General features: G+C 35.4%; 1 protein-coding gene across 1 annotated transcript in view; it reads left to right on the top strand.

Moving 5' to 3' along the window:
• The first annotated feature begins 3,790 nt into the window (after positions 1-3,790).
• The window catches only part of LOC140151410 (speract receptor-like), a 141,336-nt gene continuing 123,207 nt past the window's right edge, over positions 3,791-21,919 (top strand). The window contains exon 1 of the mRNA XM_072173740.1: positions 3,791-3,879. The gene's annotated coding sequence lies outside the window, so the exon portion shown is untranslated. The remainder of the gene's footprint in view (positions 3,880-21,919) is intronic.

The raw sequence follows: 21,919 nt of genomic DNA, 5'->3' as shown, positions 1-21,919 counted from the left end.
TTGGAAAGGGTTAAGTAAACTATTCCGTGTTTGTTTCATATTGGGCTGTGTTAACATTATGATTACGGAATTGCGGAATTTATTATGCCTGTGGCATGTTAACATTATCATCTTCATAAGTGTGTAGGGGTGTGTGTTCGTTTTTAAACTACACCGGTGATATTTTAATCAGATCTTCATGTTTTTAATGTGACAATGGCCGGGTCAGATTCAAAGTGAATATTTGTCTTTAAAAAAGCATTTCTTGAAAACCTTAGAACGCACACTGCAAAATATTCTCGAAAATTATCACATTATAATGCATACACACACTATATATTTAGGACACTACTTAAATTTCACACATGCATTATTGCTTTAGGTTTATTGCTATCGGATGCCTTGATGTTCAGCCTAATTTACGGAGAGATAAAAATATGCGACAATGTGTCTATGCATAGTTTTACAACTATTTATTTATGCATTTTTAATCACACTATTTACCAAGGTTATTTATGTTGCAGTTAAATTTGATTAGCAAATTCCTGGGCTAATTTCGTTCTAAAGTATTTCCATCAACCCAACTCATTCTCTGCTTTTTGCCTAAAGCGGAAGGAAAGAATCAAGGGTGGAAGAAAGGAGATGAAGAGAACAACCTTTGTACGGTATTTTATGTGTACGATATACGAATTCATCCATTTGTGAACCTGTTTTGTATCAAACCATTTGTAACAATTTGCACGTTCCGTACCTATTATTAGCCGCGCAGTACATAATTTAAGGACACCCAGGAAATAGGAAGACTATATTACCTTCCTTTCGACTGCCTTCTATGGTGAATGCTTTTATGACGATGTGTTTAAATTGGTTTATCTGTATTCGACCGAGCACCTAAGGCCTTTTACTACATGTAAAGCTATATGTTGTAATGAAAGGTTATTATGATGTCAGTACAAGTTAGATCACAGATGACAATAATGTCATGTTAAGTCTGTGTGAACAAATATGTGTGGTATGGAAATTGATGTTAACGATGTAGTATACCGTTTCGTAATAGTATCTTAACGTCCCATTCAGTGATCACTTAAAAGATAAGTTATTCAAATTATCATTAGGTATTTCTGAAATGAACGAAGAATTTGGGTAAAAAACAAGGAGACAGCATTATTGACAAAGTTGAAGCCCCATTGATATACATGTAGCAAATTTCTCTACTTAAGATTAGCAACTATTTTAAACTGTTGCGATTTGGTAGTTCATAGCATCTTGCGAATGGTAGTGAGCTTTGGCCAAAATTGCATTGATCATTTCATAGCAAGTGTGTAGAAGAATGCAAATGTCACAGATATACTTTTGTAGGCCCTGTGGTTCTTGAGTTATGTTGTAAAGAGGGCTGAAATAGCAACACTTTTGTAAAACGTATATAACTCATTAACAACAATAAATCAAGCAACTTATAAAGTATATGATTTGTAGAATGAACGTTTCCAAAACATCAAAGTGTTATTGTACAATAATATATTGACTTAGATAATGAAAATCGATTTTTTGGCTGCTTCGACTAACAATACCGCGTCAACCCTTAAGTAGAGAAATTACAGATTCATGTAAAAGGTCTTATTTTCGGGTTAACTACTAACCAGCTATGTTAGCACATCTATGCACTAACAAACGTACCAAAATTGGATATTTGATGATGTTTACGATTCTCCGGATGAGCAAATTACTGAACGAGCCTTTAACTCACATTTATGGGGAAATAATGTAAATGACAGCAGATGTGGATGATATATATTACGATATTAATTATCGTTAATATTATTCCTGTATTTTTAAGTAATGGATTAACAAAACTGTCAATAGTGCAGCAACCATTTGTGATGAACCATCTCGATGATAATTTCCGCGTATCCGGAACTCTGAATAATTAGGAAATTTACTTTAGTAGTTTGGAAAAGTCAAAACAAAAAGTTAGTAACCATTGTGTGGATGACGTGTGCGTAAAACTTCCTTTGCAAATCTACATAACAGCGAGATGTGAATCCCTGCAAATCTTATATGACAGAATACGTAGAATTGTATATATTGCGAATATGTGATTGGTCGTTTCTCTTTGTACAGAAATGTACGAGTTAACTTATTGCCCCATAAGGAAGTCGCTCCTTCCTGGCGACCAAACTATAAATTTAGCTTAAGCAGTGTCGTTATTGGAAAGCATTTTGATATTCATCTCAGATCTCAACAGCTTTCTAATTTTGTTTCCGAAAGGGTAATGTGTTTACTCTCATCAGAAGTTCAATTTTGCTTTAAATAGCCGTTGTTCTCAAATGTACTTTTTACAGTCGTGGTTGAGTAGTATCGATCTTGAGGAAAAGAGGCACTGGAATACACAATATTTTGTGATAGTGTGAAATGAAGACACCCACCGAATTCTAATATTAAGATTCCCTATTTTATGTCAGTACTCACGACTCCAGCAAAATAAAGATTGAAACCAAAAAAAAAAAAAAAAGAAAAAAGAAGAAGAACAATAACAAAAACAACTCTCAAAAACCCAATTGAATTCATCTGCCAAAACAAGATAATAATTATTTTTAATTAAAAAAATTGTTCACGAATTTTCTAGAAACAGGAGTAATACTTCTTAGCATATTCCCATACGCATTTGTTTAAGGATGAGGAAAAAATGAAATGTGATAAGTGCAATAGAGAGCAGCGTAAAACACTGGTTAACCATTTGGTGCGAGAGGTCCTGGAAACAAATCTCCGCCGGACCAAAAAATCCGCTCTCCCCATGGCTCATCTGGAAATGGCGGAGCAGATGACCCATGATAGGGTAATACGCCCGATTGTTGGCTACACTAGCCTGTCCTGTAAAAATGCCCCGACCAGCTATCTACGGCGACCCCCTTCACCAGGTCACGTGTGCCTGGCTGAAGTGTCGTCAGCGTTACCTCCTAGATTTCAGAAAATGCCTAGATATGCTTGACAATAACAAAATTAAAACTAAGCTCAAGTTCATTAACTATAAGTTCCTTTAAGTCATCTGGATCAAGATGAAACAGTGCTTATCTAGATATTGAAATACCGCTATCAAGCATTTTCATTTTTCCGTTCTTCTGTTGTTGTTTTGTGTTCGCCCGGAATGATCACACATCCGACAAATTAGCTGTATCACATAAAATAGAACAAAACTTGTTATCGCTGTTATATGTTGTTATTGTATGCGAATTACAATTAGCAGTTACATCACAGTTTTGATATTTTGCTATTTGTAACTTTAAAACGTTCTGATTATATTTTACAGCTATGGAAATAATGCAAGAATATTAAGAGCAATATATTTGTCGCATGCTTATTACCTATTCATAAAAGCTCGTTTACTGGCTATATTTCTACTTGTTTTTGTCCAGCATATCTCACAAATCATATTTTCGTTGAAGAAAAGGCTAAAATATCCTTCGGCCACTAGAGCTGGCTCTCTACCTCATCTCTATTGGTTAAATCGTCAGATAGTCAAAACCCATAGGTAGTTGTCCTGCAAGTAATGTTCATAGTTTAATATCTCCAAGCACCTTTCAGCTATTTATATTGAATCGATAGCAGCAACCCAATGAGAAGGGAATTTAGAAAAATACAAAAACATAGATACCGTTATACATGTACAAAATAGAGTACAGCAACGGCTATGTGTAAAAGCATTAGCTTATCCACTGGGTTGAAATGTAATGAAGAATATTGTAAACTCCTGCGAGAGTTATTCTTAATTATTGTTTTCCCAATTTTTCTTTCCTTGTTTCCTCCAGTGCGTGTATTGTTGTATAAAGCATCCAGAGAAAGAGTTTGTCTTGACCAGGGTCGACATTAACCTTGAATGGTGAAGCGCTTCAAGGAAAAAAGGTATGTCTAGTCACATTAATGTTACTGTATAGGCATAGGCAATGGGCATTGGTCATCAGACCGTCAATACGCATGACACACCATAGAAATAGATTCAATTAGGGTGACTAAATACTTACAGACATAAGGCGCAAAGTTTATTGGAAATATGGATGCCGGAATAGACAGTCATAATAAATTATGAAAATGTTACACGAGTTACGGTAATGATTTTCTTCTTAACAAAATATTGTTGGCCAAATTTGCCTTTGAAATGAAATTTTACACACAGAAAAAATAATAAAAAACCATCAAAAAAACTAAAATCTAACTTTAAAAAAAGGGCGACCCTGATTTTGGCCAATTTCGGGTCGATTAGTGGAGGGTAAGCAAACAATTTTTGTTGGTCTTATTAAAGAATAAGCAATTAGTTTTTTAATGACATTATATTTTTAAATTGCGTATAGTTGCTGAGATCGTTATGCTGGGACACCTATCAAATTTATATGTAATGTTCCCATAACATTTTAATTATCCTATATCAAATACAGGTTTTGAAAGCGATTTTGGTATTGTGTCCAAATCATCATAAAGAGTACATTTTATTACTTCACATCCAAATATATAGGACGCAACAGGATAAATCGACAAATTATAGCAAATACTGTACTTCTTTCTCTATTCGAATATACTTTCATGATACAAAACTTACTTACTATATACCAAAGGATGTATCACATAGTCTTAAACTAATTTCATTATCTTAAATAACTGCAAACGTTGCATTTAATGAATTTACAATTCAATTTACAATTTGGTCTTCCCAAATGAACACGACTTCTTGACATAACGATGAATTACATGAATATTTGTATGCACGTGATGTGTTTAAGTCAAGTAATAATAAGTGTTATTATCTTGACAGTAAATAATCGTAGCGAGTAATTACTTAACTCGTATTTCATTTTACCACTTTTGCATAATGATAATTCGGAATGTGTACGTCCGTGTTAATACATCTCAACTAATTAGCTTGCTCTATTTTCTTTCGCATATTCAAGAGAAATCGATTTTGTTAGTTCAATCAATTAATTATATCCAACAGATTCGTAAAGAAAACAATGCTTCGACACTGTTGAAAGCTTCCCCCAATTAGGATATCATATTGAATATAAATTAATGCATATTACCTATTGAAATGTTTGCTCAAATTGCTCAATAGCGTCATATCATTCATTTGAAACGGTGTGGAATGTGCACAATTGCCTGAATATTTGAGTTTGAAATTCCATTATGACAAATATGACAGCTCCACATCTTTAAGGCAGGTCGGAGGGGAGCATGATCTAGTGGCGTTTTCACCTAAATATTGAGACAATTAGTATGGGTTCCCTATGCGGAGACCCCGATACTCAAGAACCACAAGACCTGGAAATATAAATGAGATTATAAAAACTGAAAATATATCCTCCTTCCATCCCATTTGCTTTAACAAAGATCCTCAAATTCACCATTGCTGTATGGCAGAAATAATTTAAATAAATTTTAAACGAAGCATACATCTTGGAGTTCAATTTAATCTTCGCGGTTAGTATCGGGTCAATCGTTTCTTTGTAGGACAGTCCGCATTCCAATTGACTTGTTCCGTAGCTTTTTACATGTATTAAAACGTGTTAGACATTATTAGCTAATATTATCTATGAAATTAAAATTACTATCACTGTTTCTAAAGTAATTTTTTCTTTCTACATCTATGGTACACATGGTGATAGTGAAATGTTGGTACCGTTTATTATTGGTTTATTGTCACATATTAAAGGGTTAGGTAGCCTAAACTGACACTTCATTAAATCGAGTGTCCCAATTTAATCTCAACCCTAACCTTGATCTTAAAACAAACCCTAACCTTGAAGATTAACCAAAACCAAATCCTAACCTTAAAGTATGTCAGATCAAGACAGGAATTATGATTTCCGTATAAATCGTACTTTTACAACCTTCATAGTAAAGGAGCAATCAGATCGATCAATTATTTTTACTTAATGCACACCTATTGTACACATTAAAAAAGACATCATCAAACGAGATGCATCTTAACCGCAAGTGACTTGTCCTCGTATTGCTGAAATAAGATTTTCTTGATAATCTGTGTCAAAATAAGTAATTTAAATTGCATTGACCTAATTGTACATATGCCAACGGACTCTCCAGGTTTTCATAGATCAATAATGACAGAAAGTGCAGATTTGATCATGATGATTTCCCGCTGAAATGAGTTGGTATGACAGATTAGAACAGCTGATACCTTTCCCTTTACAGAAAAAGAAACTACAAGATACTTTGTGCTTGTTCTTTGGCATTCAGCCTCTGCCACGTTTCATCATACAAACGTTTTGGTTCATCCGCCTGAAGTAATTTTCCCAATCATGGAATATGTAGGAACTTGACCTGTCACCTTTTTTTAAAATGAATTTGTTAATTACCTCGAGTATCGAGAACACTGCCCGTTCTTCTTACACAAGTACCCCTAAAAATTCGTCTTTTAGATCCAAGTAAATTGGTACTCACTCGGAAATATATTAACATTCTTTATAGTGTTTCTAGATGTTTGATAAAACGGAAACACTGTTAGGTGTTACCGTGTTGATGACGTAGCCAAACTTCCTGGTTGCCCTTTATTGAAGAGTTGGTCGTAAATCTTGTCTAGTTCGTAAGCTCGCTCGGCTTTGTTCATGGTGTTAGCCATCTACTCCTCTTCCAGATTGCTTCCAGCGTGTTGTTTTGTCTGCTTCTTTATCTGTAATTTGTGCCTCCACCCAAGTACGTATGATTATGATGATCTGCGATGATATTATGATATTATGAAACTTTTCCTGACAAAACTTGCTTTCTCCGTTTCTGATTTATGTTATGATAAGCTTGTGCCGAACAATCATGACAAATGACCCGTTTCTTATAGGTTTTTGTGATTTTTATGGCAAGGGATTTCATATACTAGTATCGCTTCACCAGTTTGTACTAGTGGTTCGCGCTTTTCCTTGGAGTGCGCAAGCAAGCTGCGTATTTTTTTCATAGGGTTAACCGTTAAAGGAGATGACAAATTATCTTTATTCACGACGTTACTTTCCAAAACTTGAGTGATTAATTAGTATGATGAACATATTGCTAATTAATTAATTAATTAATAATAATAATAATAATAATAATAATAATAATAATAATAATAATAATAATAATAATAATAATAATAATAATAATAATAATAATAATAATAATGACAAAGACATAATAAGAAGATAATACGAAAACCATGCAGCGAAATTGTTCGTATTTATTATTTCAAAATCTGTGTGAAGAAAACAATTATGGTTAGAGTTAACACTTGTCTTTAATGTTCTGTCTCTCTCTTGATTGGGTACTCTAAAAGCATCCACTTTAAAAGCATCCACTTTACTGAGTTGTTTAGCACCTGGTCAGAAAATAATCCTACAGGGATACAGTCAGTAGTTTAACATGATGTGAGCATGGTGAAAGACCCATTATTGATTAGGCGCGGATATTAAAAGCACAGGTCCTTTGTGTGTATATCAGAAAATTATAATAGAATGTTTGGAATTTTTTTTTTTAAAATACTAAAGTTCTGCATTAATGTGCTGTCTCTCCAATAATGTTATTTAATACACATACCAAACCACCTAAAGGCTTCATTGTATTCTAGTTATTTTCATCTACACGGAAACTTACAATTCTCTAGCTTGCCCTTCGTCGTTAGATATGCCCGTTAGTTCCTGTATATAAAAAAGCGAATTAAAACTTTCAGTGTTTGTAGGTCAGTGTCTTAATTCACAAATCTCACTCGTCATTATACAAAGGCCCATTTTGCCCAATCACTATCTATTCTCTGGGCATCCATACTACTTAATTAAAATTACACATACTACGCCCATTATCATCCTTGACAAGATAGCGCATGTTCTTTATTTATTTCGCTTTATTATATCTTTATTTTGCGGTATATCATGAACACTTTCACATTTTTATGATTTTTCTTTAATATGTATTTCTTTATTTTTGTTTTATTTTTATGTCATTATAGCGCCATCTATAGTTTGATATATCATGCTAAATATTTGGTATTGGCCCTGGTACTGGGGTGACACGTTTCAAATTTATCCCGATTTTATTCTTTGACTGCCCAGAATTACCTGCGCAGTGTGAAATTTCGATAAAGTGGTAGCCACCAGGAAGCTGTTTTCTTCAAAATTTTTCCGGAAATACATCAATTTGAAGCGTCACATTGCAGGATGATAATGAGGAAAATATGATCCATTTATGATATCAAAAACTCATCAACAATGAGACAAATGGGGGTGCTGTCGATTGGGTTACGGACCTTTAAAGGTCCATAAGCGTTGGCCTGGTCAACTGGCAGATTTGTGTAGGAACTAATACCAACAATTACTAAATGTTTATACTAGGATTTGGGCAGGTAACCTTGTCCTTACATATCACCATGTTCTTTTAGATGGTCAGGACCTTGGCGAGTTGGATACTTTTATTATCATGGATTATGTTGCCATAAAATGCTGAGCTTGTGTAACACTTTTATGAATAAATCCAGATGTGCTGTTAACCCTTTAAAGTCCTGGCAAACGATCTAATGTTATAAACCGCGAACGATCGATCAATATCCCAGTTATAAAAACAACTGGTTCTCCATGTTCATCGAGTCTAAGCAGTCAGCGTGTGATAGGTCAATGGGCTATTTTGAGGCCAATGGGCATAAACACGAAGAGAGATTGTGATATCTGCGAACCGTGATTTGACAGATTAAATAATAGAATAAATAATAATCCATAACAGCCTCTTCATTAAAGTTTAAACCTCAGCCCCAACCTAAGCCTCAACCCCTAAAGTCCCATTAGGTAAAAAAGTGCAAGTTTTATGAACATATTCTGTCTTAAAACTATCGCTGGTTAGCAAAACACCTGCCTAAGCCGTCAAATATAATTATCTTCTTATTGCCCACCAACCAAAACAATTAAATACTTCAAAAACCAGTAAGTTCACCTATATATTTGACCTTATTTTGACCAAAAATACTTATGCAATTGAAGTGGGTCTTGACACACGTCAACGGCCGTATCATAAACACTGACTGAGACTTTGAACCCAAAACGTGCTTTCATGCATGATTGGGCTCATTGAATGGCGAATCACACATTATAAAAGCGGCAATACAGTACTGATTAGATAAGGTCAAATGTAAAAGTGTTTATATTCTTATTTGGTCAATTTAAGATTCTAGTTCACAGGGATTGTTGGTTTGGCCTAAAATTGACCAATTGGTGCATTTCATAAAATCATATACACGCACGACCGCCCTTTGGTTACCCTACTGACGTTAACAAATACAGACACTGCTGGGACTTAGCAGTGACACAGGCCAGTAAGAATGGATATTCAATCATTATGATAATGTAGTATTCGATAAAGACTCCATTTTATTTCCAGTTCTCTTAATCAATGCCCGAAACTTACAATTCAGTTAGATTACCCTTCGCCGTCAGATATGCCCATTAGTGCATATATGTATAAAGAACATTATCAATTTTCAGTGTTTGTACTTCAGTGCCTTAATTCATATATCGCACTCGCAATTATACTAACGGCCATTTTGCTTTTAGTTTATACCAATCACTATTTTATAGCTTTTATGTTTAAATGGACGTATTTGGATGAAAAAACTGGTTCTTTAAACCAGCCTTAAGGCGCCTAGTCCTAGGCATTAGAGTTAATGTATTTTGTTATTGTCTTCAAAGAGTAGTTAGAATAGAAAATGGACGTAAAGATTAAGATCAATTTTAATACTGTAAGGTCTATAACCTTCATTTGAACCGGCAAGATTTTTTAAGATACATTCTCTCTCTCCGGGTCAGATGGCGCAGGATTGCGCTGCTATGGTCTTCGCAAGAGTACGCCATCTACTTCTATTAAAAGCCAAATGTCTTACACCATACATTTCGTGTGATGAAACGTTCTTCACATCGTTTGTCCATGATGTTGATGGACGTCCCCTTCCACGATGACCTTTCACGGCTTCGTGAAGAATCTGCTTCTCAACTCCACCATCCTTTCTTACAATGTGGCCAAAGTAGCGCAATTTCCTCTCAATGATGGACTTTCTGATGTTTGAGTCTGTTGCACGAGGATACATTGCGAAGTGAATTAATGAGGACGAATCCACTCTCAGGTTTTCAGCTACTTACATTATCTGTTCTTGTTCTTCAATCTTTTCAATCTTATCACTTATTCCTTGTATTACCTATTTTCCAGTTGATCCAATTGCGCATTTGAGCTATTTGGTTACCTTGGCGCGAGTAAAACTAGAAAATAATATAACGCAATTTTGACCCACTTACTATGAGCTATGAGTTATGGGATATAAGAAGATGGCGACTGAATTACAATTTTATGGATATGTTTTAATTAGTTTACCACAGTTCCATCGTTTCATTCCTAATCTTCATGGTTTTTTGGTTTAACAATTTATGTGTTAGCAGGCATACGTTAGCCTACGTATTGCTAGCTGGATTTATCATAAAACCGCTTTTATAAAATAATATCGCAGCAGACAATATATTATACATGTACGTAATCTCAGGTTGTAGTTAATAAATGAAGGTAAAATATTTTAACAAGGATTTAATCATATCATGTATTAGTGACAACCACGTTCTATATTATACCGATAATGTTTGACATTTCAGTAGTAATCATATATTCAAATATAATTATGTTGATACCTCTTCATTACAAAATATTAATAAAAGGGGGTAGACATAGTAGAATAGAGACTAATTTCCATTCCACAAAATACAGCACTTATTTTTTGGGATTAAAAAAGTATTATCAAGTTCTACAAATTATAACGTAGCTCAAACCTAATCATTCATTAAGTACTAATTGGAGAAAAAGTTCACTATTTTGCTAATTTCTTGAAAAAAAGAGCCAAAAACATGCATTTTTGACATGTTTTCTGACAATCGAGTTATAAAAATCAAAGACTTAGAACAAGTCTAAGCAGGCAAAATCTTGAGTATATGCCAATATTTTGCTCTTCATTCTCACTCTTTTGTGTAACTTTGATTAAATGATTGGTTATAAAAATGAAACATATCTTTGCCTAAAAGTAGAATGCATAAATTGAAATTAACCTTAAGACAAGTCTTCGGGCTAGATTGTTACAGCATAGGAGAACACCCTTAAATCGCATGTTTTTGGCCCTTATTTCCAAAAATTGGCCAAATAATAAAGTTTTACTTTTATTGCTAGTTAGAACCAACTAAAGGATTAGGATTTAGCTATGTTTCACTTGACAAAACAGGATAATGTTTTTTTTTATTAAAAAAATAGTGTTGTATTTTTCTGGAATTGGGAATAGAGAGAAAGAGAAAGATGGAGTGAGTGTGAGAAATTTACATTTTGTCAAGTATTTTTCGATTTATTTAGAAAAGTATTTAGGGGAACTTATAAGTTGTGGACCCTATTATGATATACCTCTGCTGTTACATTGTATGCTTTATGAGATTGATGAAAAATAAAAGATTGAAAAGATGGAGTGAGTGTGCGAGATATGGGTGAGAGAAAGAAGGGGTGGGTGTGTGTGTGTAGGAAAGAAAGAGATGTGTGAGAGAAAGAAAACGTATGTGAGTAAGATGGGCGAGAGAAAGGAGTGTGTGCGAAAGAGAATGTGGAGGGAAAGGAAGAATGAATGAATGAATGAATGAATGAATGAATGAATGAATGAATGAATGAATGAATGAAAGGAGTCTGATAGTATATGTGAAATGGCAAGAGAGTATTAAGAGATCCATAGAAAGAGAAAAGAGGATAAAGAGGCAAAAGGAAAAGAGATAATAGAGAAAGGAAGTCAACTAAGTTGTATATTTGTATAGTTACCATTATCATCACAATAAACCCGTAGACCTGAATGTCGACTTACACCTGTCTCACATTGACTTACAACATAACACTTATGCTTAAGGGATGAGTCTATAGGAATAACGACCAAACAAAGAAATTCTTGTTTAAGCCTTAATATTGTAGTCTTTCAACCCTTTCACAACTTCAGCTGTGTAACTTACAAAAATTCCCGCTAAAAAGTGGTTCTTTTAATTTTAGAAAATACATTAATAATCGCATTGGACTTTTCGTACTGATCGTACTATAAGTGACCACCAGCCTATAATGTTCTAATCACACTATAGACTGGGATTACATGTGACGTCATTGCCAGGCAATTGGTCTCTATTGTTCCTTGTCCGGAAATATGCCCACGCAGTCAGGGACCGTGCTTTTAAAACTCCCGCCAGATCACAATAAGGCCATTGAACTGCGTAGTAGCCATACGTACTCATTGAAGTATAACGGTAGCACGTTCCCTTACCGACTCATTATTAATGTGTGGAAAGGGGTCAGGGACGGCATTCTGATCATTCTAATCCTTTCTTTTGAGGTCAATAGATAAAAGAAAGGCCTTGAACACACAGTGCCGAGTTGTAGATAATATTTAATCATCAAAGCTGATGGCATAAGAAATTTCGAGGAGGCAGCGCTTATTATTTCTTGTAAACACAATCTAATGTGGTACTCACTACATGTAGAAGGCCGGGCGGGTCTGCAAATTAGTGCATGAAGCTAGTAAAGATATAGCTTTATGTTCAATTTAATCAATTAAAATACTATGGCTGGATATCAAAAAAATCGCGAGGCATTAAGTATTAATTTTTATATTATTATGACAAAATCCAGTCCCTTCTCAATTGAATAGGCTCCGAGATTAGACTTTCCAAAATAAATTATATGGCCTAGAGGACATGATATAGGCCTAATCTAAACCCATATTCGGTATCCAGAAACCTTCACAGTCTGAGCGGCGCTTGCACTCGCATCGCATTAAACTAGACAAAGTTCGCTAAACTGAGGCCTGCTTCAATTGCCAACCTTTATCGAGGGGCGAGTTTGAGGTTTCATAGTCATCTATTACCTATACCATTTTTCACCCCGATGTGGCAGTGATGTCAACGCGTTGTGAACAGCTGTTTCGCTCGCGCATCTATGCGGTGTCTTTAAGCGCGTGCGTATGTACACCAGCGCCATCGAACTCCAGCGAGTGATGCTGCACCTAATCAAATTCGTTTCATATCTCTTTCCCGCCATGAGTGTCGCAAAATACATCATCTCCCCGGGAGAGTACAGAGTTATGTTCATTGCATTCTGGAAAACGGACATTTCGGCTGGTGCCTTCATCACAAAAAAGGAATCCCCGATCATCACGATAATGGCGCGCGATCACGAACACCCGGCAAGCGGCAGAGCGTTTCAACCAATGACAAGTCTTGATTGTGTCCGTTTGTCTGCAATGCGCGTGCGCCACGCCGCTCATTGCAACCGGCATGGTAGTATGAAACCAGCACAGAGGAGTAAGATATCTTACTCCTCTGTGGAAACCAGCTATATACTGACGTGACCCCGGATGTGACGTCACTGTCACATCAGGGTGAAATGTAATCTCGGTACCAGCCGGTTTGTGCTCCTCCGTCACCGTTAGTGACGGAGGAGCACAAACCGGCTGGTACCAAGACTAGGTGAAATGGTATTGAACAACGCAAACCAGCCAAATTTGTCATAAGTTTGAATAGCCATTAGAACAACCGTGAATATAGTGTCAGAAAGTCTTACACATCTTAGTATAACCTTGTCGTTAGCGTGATACTGAATGCAGCGCCATATTTGGAATATATTCGTACACGGTGTGGGCAAATAGTTGCTCAAATGTAGGCTAAGTAGGCCTAAATCATGAAAATCGCTTAATCGGAATAATACTAACCAGTAACGGACACCGAGACAGCACTACGTTTGAAGTTTGAGGTAAGTAAAGCTTTTCCTTGTTATAAAAACAAGGAAAAGGCAGTCATTTTTATCACAACGCGATATTTTAAAAAGTACATTTTGAGAGGGCCTACGCTGGTTCTTTTGATTCTAGTGAAATCTGTTCATCACATGTAGTCCGATTTGGTATCTATGGTCTCATCAAAGTCTTGAGAACTCTTTTTGATGTTATGTTGGTTAACAAAAACGATACTGTTAAAAATAGCGGTATTTATGCAAGCGACGTATCTATTGTGTAAAATGCATTGAAAATTGTCGGCTAAAGAGGGCATAAATTAAAATCGCGAAGAGTAATAGCAACAATAACTATCTACATTCCAAGCGGAAACGCTTTTCAAAAACATACCACCTTTTTCGGGCAATCGCTGAAACCGAAATATGAAATTCCAGGCCATCTGTAAAAAAGTGCGTGAGCAGAAATGACCATGAACTTGGGTCACCGAAACAAATGTTTATATTGGTGTCAGGCCTATCATAGTGATACAACAATTAGCCCCCAATAATGGCTTTCATTTGAACCGTTATTTGTTAAACTGCGATTTTTAATTTTTGAGAAATCAATGAATGTATCAAAAAACTTTTCGAAAGTGGATTTAAAATGGCATAACCCGTTAAATGGACATGTTGTATACTGCTCACATTACAGTTATTGTTTCCGCATAAAATCTGCCTTAGTAATGAATTTACGCTATGCATTGTTTGAATACATGTTTTGATTGAGGGTACGGAATGGACATTATTTCAGGATTTTAAATCACCTGTTGTATAGAATGCACGGAGAACACACGGAGATGGTATAGTGAAAAAGTATGAAGTAAAGAGGCTGAAGAAAGCAAGTGACTAAATGAATGACACAAATCCTTAAAATCGGCATCATCCAAGCAATGCTGTAATATTTTGACGTTTATTATAATGTTCACACTTTACCTAGAACTAATATTTATAAACTCAGTAATGTGTATCATGTAATAAAGATGTCATGTATAATATTACTACTCTATTACTGTAAAGAACTCATCAAATATTTACACCATCGAGATTGGACAATTTTGACGACCATTTTTTAAAGAAATTGATCATTAACTTGCTGCTTATTGTCCATTAATGCAGTGAGTCCTTGCTTCTGTACATTTCACAAGGATTGCCATAACTCCTCATAAAACCCAGTGTCAAATAATCGACATAAAGTACTTCCACAGGTGTTTGTATTTACTCTCGTGGGCACTTGTTGATAACACTATGAGTAATTGGAGCCGATATTGTCCTTTAAGGAACCCACCCATCAGCTTATTTAGAAAAGGCATTGTTGTATTTGACCCTTTGCTGTTTCCCATAAATTAAATAAATAAACCTCTGGGTAAAAGATTGTAATACATCCATGCTCAGAAGGTTAGAGATGGCAATGTTGTGGTCGATAACAACGAATGCATTTGAGAAATCTGTTAGTATGAGCGTAGTAATATTGTCAAATTGTTCATCTTCTGATACCAACCGGTGGTAAACATCTATCAGGCAGTGACTAGGTAACATACCTGTTTGGTTTCCGTACTGCCTTTCATCAACATGATATTGAATTGACTCAACCGCTGATACTTAAGCTCTAGTATAATACCGATCAATGAACTTACACGTCTCATGTAGCTTAAATTAGGGATTGATACTCGGAGTGAGTTTATAGGTAGTTAGTAGGTAATATCCTAAATTACATTCCAAGTAGTCCGCTTAGATAAAACTGACATGCAACATGTATTAGTTAAATGTTGTTTGCGAGCCTTTAATGTCATAATTATATTATGATACTTAACTGATCAGGTTGTAATCATAATCAGTGCATTACTGAATAAATTGTTTCAATCACAGTAGATGACTATAAATTCATAGTTCATGCTCACGAAGATGATCATTAAGTACAAGTAGTCATTCCTGTTTTGGATCACTGAGACTTTTCTTTACTCAATGTGATATAATCTTATAGTTTTAGGCAAGGTTCTTCATCGGTCTGTCGATTTGTTTACAGCGTCAACACGGAAGTGGAGTTCTGATTGGCTAATTCAATCATGTCATCATTACATCGGCACCTCATTCGCAGATGAAGCTGCGTAGCAACGCGTGACCTAGTTCTTATTACACGAAAACACGAAAATCAGGAAGAGCATTCGGACACCATTGAAGACCCTTGCCGAATACTATACTGGTACTGCTGCTATTTCTACTACTGCTAGAATAATAATAATATACATGCAAAATTTAAACTGCACAAACCAACAAGCAATTGAATATATAATGCATGGCTTTACTTCGTAAATTTTTCAGAAGTTGCTCGTTGGTTTGATATAATTCGTTGAACACAATGCTGTTGTCCTTTTTGACTAAGTGTATGCTCATGTCCGTTCACAGATCAATCATCAATGCGGAACGATGCGTTTCTGACGATTACCTTGAAAGAAATGAATTTACCTGTACCTTATTTTATTAATCAAGGCACATGATAGTAAGAAGTGAATGTTAATTATCAATTTAAATTACAGGTACTAAATATTATCTGAAATACAATCAGACCGTTAACATTGGCTAAATTACCTCCATTGATTTCAAGGTCGGGTATGTTTTGTTACTAAATTATCGCAGCAGATTGGTTTTGTATGGACTTTGCTTTAACGTCTGTAAATAATTCTAATTAAAAGAAAGAAACAGAGACTTATTTCAGCCATGCAGAGACGAAATGGATAATAAAAAGAGACACACGCTTTATAGGAGAGATGTTACTAGAGATAGAGAGCGAGAGAGAGAGAGAGAGAGAGAGAGAGAGAGAGAGAGAGAGAGAGAGAGAGAGGGAGAGAGAGAGGAAGAGAGAGAGAGGACAGAGAGTTAATATGGAAAGGGGAAATCATAGAAACGTTGACAGACATTAATTGATGTTAAGGCAGACAGCAGATATTGATAAAAAATAAAACGTCGAAGGAAATGTCAGAAAATGACGATAGCAAATGAGTTTCATGAGTCGTATTAATAGGATATTGATAAATTATTCACAAAGGTAATGTTTTAAGATAATCGATATGCTTCTAACTTTGACCTTAACATAAGCACTTTGGAAAATCATTAAATTGAATATTATGAATGTTGCAACAAAATGTTTCAGCATGACACATTACGTATTCTTAGTGTAGTTGATTTTTAGATGCATATTGGTAAGGGTGGGGGTTTTGTAGACATTGAGGATTAGCATAGTAGAAATATGCGTAGATTTGATAAATTGTTCAGTTATAATACGCACAACGCATTTGTACAAAATGAGCGCATTGTGTCGCTGCGTTAGTTGTAGCGCTACTATTCTTTCTTTCTTTTCCCACCCTTTTTTGCGGTTGAATGTGGATTTAAAAAAAGGGACAATAATACCCAACATTGGGTCTAATATCAACAGTCTCAGTTAATGAGAAAAAATTACGCAATGTTGAGCACATTTTATATCAAAATTAATTAAATTCCGCGCAATAATTTAGTGTTGAAACAAGATCCAGCGTTAGACAATGCTAATTTGGCAGAGCACCTTGATACGGTACATCATGTGCAGAAGCACTAACATATGCCCATATAAAGAAGTATATATATATTATATCTAGACGTTATGGTCACGGATCTCTACATCCACTCTAATATTAACCTTGATAGCAATGGTCTATCGACACACATGTGAACAATTTTGATAAGAAAAATATGATGCTGAATCCACTATACTGCCTTTACTAATGTATATATATACAGTGACCCGAATACGCTTCCTAGTAGGCTGGCACTACTTTCGCAGGGACAGAATTTATTCTAACACAGAAGAGGTACAACTTACAATGCAGAGATGCGTGAGCTTTGACGTGCGAGTCACTTTAAAATCAAACATCGCCCCCTACCCCACGCACCCCACCCAAACACCCAGCTCACTGTCCCGGGACACAGGCGCACCTTATACACACATACAACTTCGCAATTAAGGTGTACCACCATCGCCGAGTACCACCTGGTGGTACACCCGGTGCATCACCAGATGGTACTCCAAAACGGTGGTACACCAGGTGTACCTCTACAGTGGGCATACCGTTGCAGAGGTACACCTGGTGTACCATTATTAAAACATTAGATGTGTACACAAAGGCACCCCTGCATCTACTTCATTAAACTATAATTCTGTAAAGTTCCATAAAGTACAAGCCGCCACCTTTGTCATTGTCTTCCAAATTGTGATTTTTCTTGCGGGTAAATTTAACTTGTATGATTAGAAAACGTAATTAATTGTTTTTCCTATTTTAATTTATTTTCTCACATGCTATAGAGCATGTAAAGGTACAGGCTCGTTGAGTTGTGACATAATCAGATAATGCTATTCTATCTACCTAAGGTCACAATTGGTGTAAATAGTTGCAAAGAGGAAGGAAACGAGTAGAACTTGACATGTATATTATTGACTAGATTGAGAGACAGGTTACCCAGCTGCCGTGAGGTGTGATGTGAATTGTGAGCCAATCTGAGCGCGTTAGCCACGTCTACTAGTTCACCCTCCAGTCATTCATTATTGATTACGCCAGTTTGCAACTGGTTTTAATTGTTAAATTGCCAATTGCAGGTGGAGAACCATTTCTGAGGAGCATTTTTCCTTAAGGGTTGATATTGTCTTGTAGTTGTTGTCTCTACTTAAAGGAGCATTTTGTGATCTACAGCCTCATCCCCAATTGCTCCAAGTTGATATTTTCTACCATCAGAAACATAACCCTTATGCGCAGAGTCGGTCGTTTGACATTGTGTCCAATGGCATATTGGGCAATGTAATGTAATTATGCTTAACTCGCAAATTCAATATCCGAATCAACTGAAATTTTGAAAATAAGCTTTTTTCGTGGATATCTATTGAACAATTTTTAAAAGGAGGATGCTAGAATCACAATCATGAACGTATTTATAAATCTGAAAAAGTCCCATCGGACAACAAAATATTACTGAGCTTTACTTCATGAAATGATTCCCGTACTAGAGCTGGTGCGACTACTATGTAGATTGCTACCGTGGACAAGCAGTCACGTAGTATATCGATAACAAATAGTTTCATACTGAAAGGTATTTCTAAGAGATGGTTCTTAAGAAAATAGCGCCATAACATAAGTTGGCTTGAATATTACTTTAATAAAAATCCCTTTAAAAAGGGATGCGTCTGGTCCAGAGAAAAGATTGCATGCGTTGTGGTCATGGAAACAGACTGGAAGAATCAGGATCCAAGTACTAGTTTATTCTCATGACTTTTTAAAAATGTGTTTTAATCTCACCCTTTCAAATCGTAAAATATTACATGTGCTTGCTTGTTTATCCCAGTTCACTGATTCCAATACTTATGTCAAACATTTACATTACAATACCCTACATCATGCGCCCTTTCTTTGATAAGCCCATTTCCTTTTTTAAAGGAATTTTTATGTGCATTAAATCAGTTATGAATGAACAAGAAAACTGTCTACAATAATGAAAATTTATGGGCCCTTCTTGTCCTTGACTGACCTCTTGAAAAGTTTCAATTATAGTAAGGTTTAAAGGCTTACTTTTGTGGTATTGTTTCCAACTTTGTAAACAAACAAAAGTTAAGAGAAAAGAAAACAATGAATTCATGTAGGCCTTGTCCATTTGCATGCTCTGTTTGTGATGCCTATAATCTTTAACCATGTTTGATATTAATGTGAAATGTAAAAGCACCAATTATTGTTGGTGTTTTTAAAAAACACAAATTTCGTTTAAAAAAAATTGTTTAAAGCAAATATTATTTTGAATCAGATCATTAGATCATACTTTCTAACACCAACACTACCGTACTTTACCCTAATAGAAGGGCATTCGACCCTGCATGTTCATTTCCCTGGATACTTTATTTGGACTTGAATTTTACTTCCACTGTTTTGAAAGAACTTATTTGTTAAGGAGTGCCTTTAACACAACTGGTTCATATGGAAGATCTAAGAAAGCTCTTATTTCAGTTATACCATTACTGAAATAGGTAAGTTGAAAATAATTGAATCAATATTTACAATGTGTATAACAGTGTCTCCTCCTCGCACATGCGGTTGATATGTTATAAATTCTGATTTATTATATTGTACTTTCTAGCTTTGACCTATGAACCTATTATGGCCACAATTCTTCCTACTAAATTTATGACACCATAACCACCTTACCCTAAAGAGTCATTACTAAAGGTGAATGTCTTATACTAAATCCAGGCTGGTCAAAACCCATCTCTGCTTTCTCTATCCATAGATGCTCTACCGTATCTCAGTATGTCAATTATCACTTTGTGAAATGAAGTGCATTACTTTACCAGCGTGTTTCACAATTTGTGCAATACAATTTGCGTTGGGTTTTAGAGAACAAAAAATAGTTTCAAATTATACTATTTCATATCATAATCGCATTAAGTTTGGAGGAATATTATTTAAAAATTACAGCAATATAATGTAGTACATTAATATTACGGCAACACATGACTATATTCATGTAACTTTGAAGCTGCATGTAAATCTTCTGATTTATTATATTGTACTTTCTAGCGTTGACCTATGAACCTATTATGGCCACAATTCTTCCTACTAAATTTATGACACCATAAGCCGCCTTACCCTAAAGAGTCATAAAAGGCTGGTTGGTCAAATTCCATCTCTGCCTCAGTCTCTGTCTCAGTATCAATGATCACATCTTCAGCTGAGTTATAACAGATAACTTCTAGAATGTGTCACTGGAACTCCCTGGGGATTTAATCCCGACACTTAATGCATCTGGCCCCTTGGGGCCAGACGCGAAAAGGCGACTGAGCTGTAACCCGATATCAATTTTAGCAAGACATGTTCAGTTTCAGTTATATTGTCAGGATGTTAGATTTCAGGATAATTTGCCTATTGTATTTTCTCATCCTACATTTTATACACAGTTGTTTCAATTATATATCTGTAATTTTCAATATTTTGCATTGACTGTGTTTCGTGCCATATGGCGTACATTAAAACGTTTATTCAAGAAGCAAGGTTTTTAGCTCGCACGCGCTGTATATTTTACTTTGCATTAAGAGCTTTTCTGAGTATGAATTTCTGCTGTAATCGAGTACTTCTATTATTATCATAATATTATAATTCTTCGTCTTGTTTTTCTTGTTCTTCTTTATAGTCTTCTTTTATTTTTCAAAGCAACTTCTCGGTTACCCAGAACCAACCTGAAAAGACTACTAGCTCACCATGTTTGCTTATTAATGTATTTAGGCCACATCCTATTAATAGTATTCTAAATGCATTCTCGAACAATATTCATCGTAAGATTACAATCACTCACTAAGTGCTCATCACAATCAGAAAGTAGGTTATTTGATCCACGAAGTCAGAAACATTTGCCATTGGTCTCCGGCATTCTTATAACATTCCATAGCGTTGTACAAAATGAACAATACCTTAATGCATCATGCCATTATGTTAAGTGTTCAATCTGTCTAGTCCGTCGATCTTGTACATTGGTGCAAGCCGTATTGGCAAGATGTTAACTCTGAACATTGGACCTCGTCTAGAAGAACCGTATTATTTTGTCTTTGAAGGAAAATGAATTATTAAGTAGATTGATAATCATCGGACTAAATGTGTCGCTTTTGCAATTCATGACAGTTTATATAGTACATACTTTAAGCACGACGTTTATTTTTTCAACAATATTATCACATCACTTTGGTACAAACGCAACGTTTATAAAAAGGGTGTTATTTTCTTCGACAGAAGGTCACTATACTAAAAAAATAAGTTCTGGATTTTACAGCGGTAAATTTGTCACCCAACACGTTGAAAAAATAAGTGACATTTTCTATATTTTTGCATTTGGCATCCATTAACATTGAACAAGCTACAAAACGTTTCACCTTTAAAATCACGCACTATAAAATCTACACGGCATGCTGGGAATATTGAAACAACCTCTGGCAGTGCTCTAATTTTGATGAACACGTGTGATTGTGTTTACACTACCCATCAAAGACGGACACGAGCGTGTTGACTTTCTCTTGTAACGATCTATTTATCGAACAAAGTTAGTTCCCACCCAC

This window comes from Amphiura filiformis, chromosome 4, assembly GCF_039555335.1.
Source record: "Amphiura filiformis chromosome 4, Afil_fr2py, whole genome shotgun sequence".
NCBI lineage: Eukaryota > Metazoa > Echinodermata > Ophiuroidea > Amphilepidida > Amphiuridae > Amphiura > Amphiura filiformis.
The sequence above is the reverse complement of the archived record's forward strand: the minus strand, read 5'-3'. Positions and strand labels throughout refer to the sequence as shown.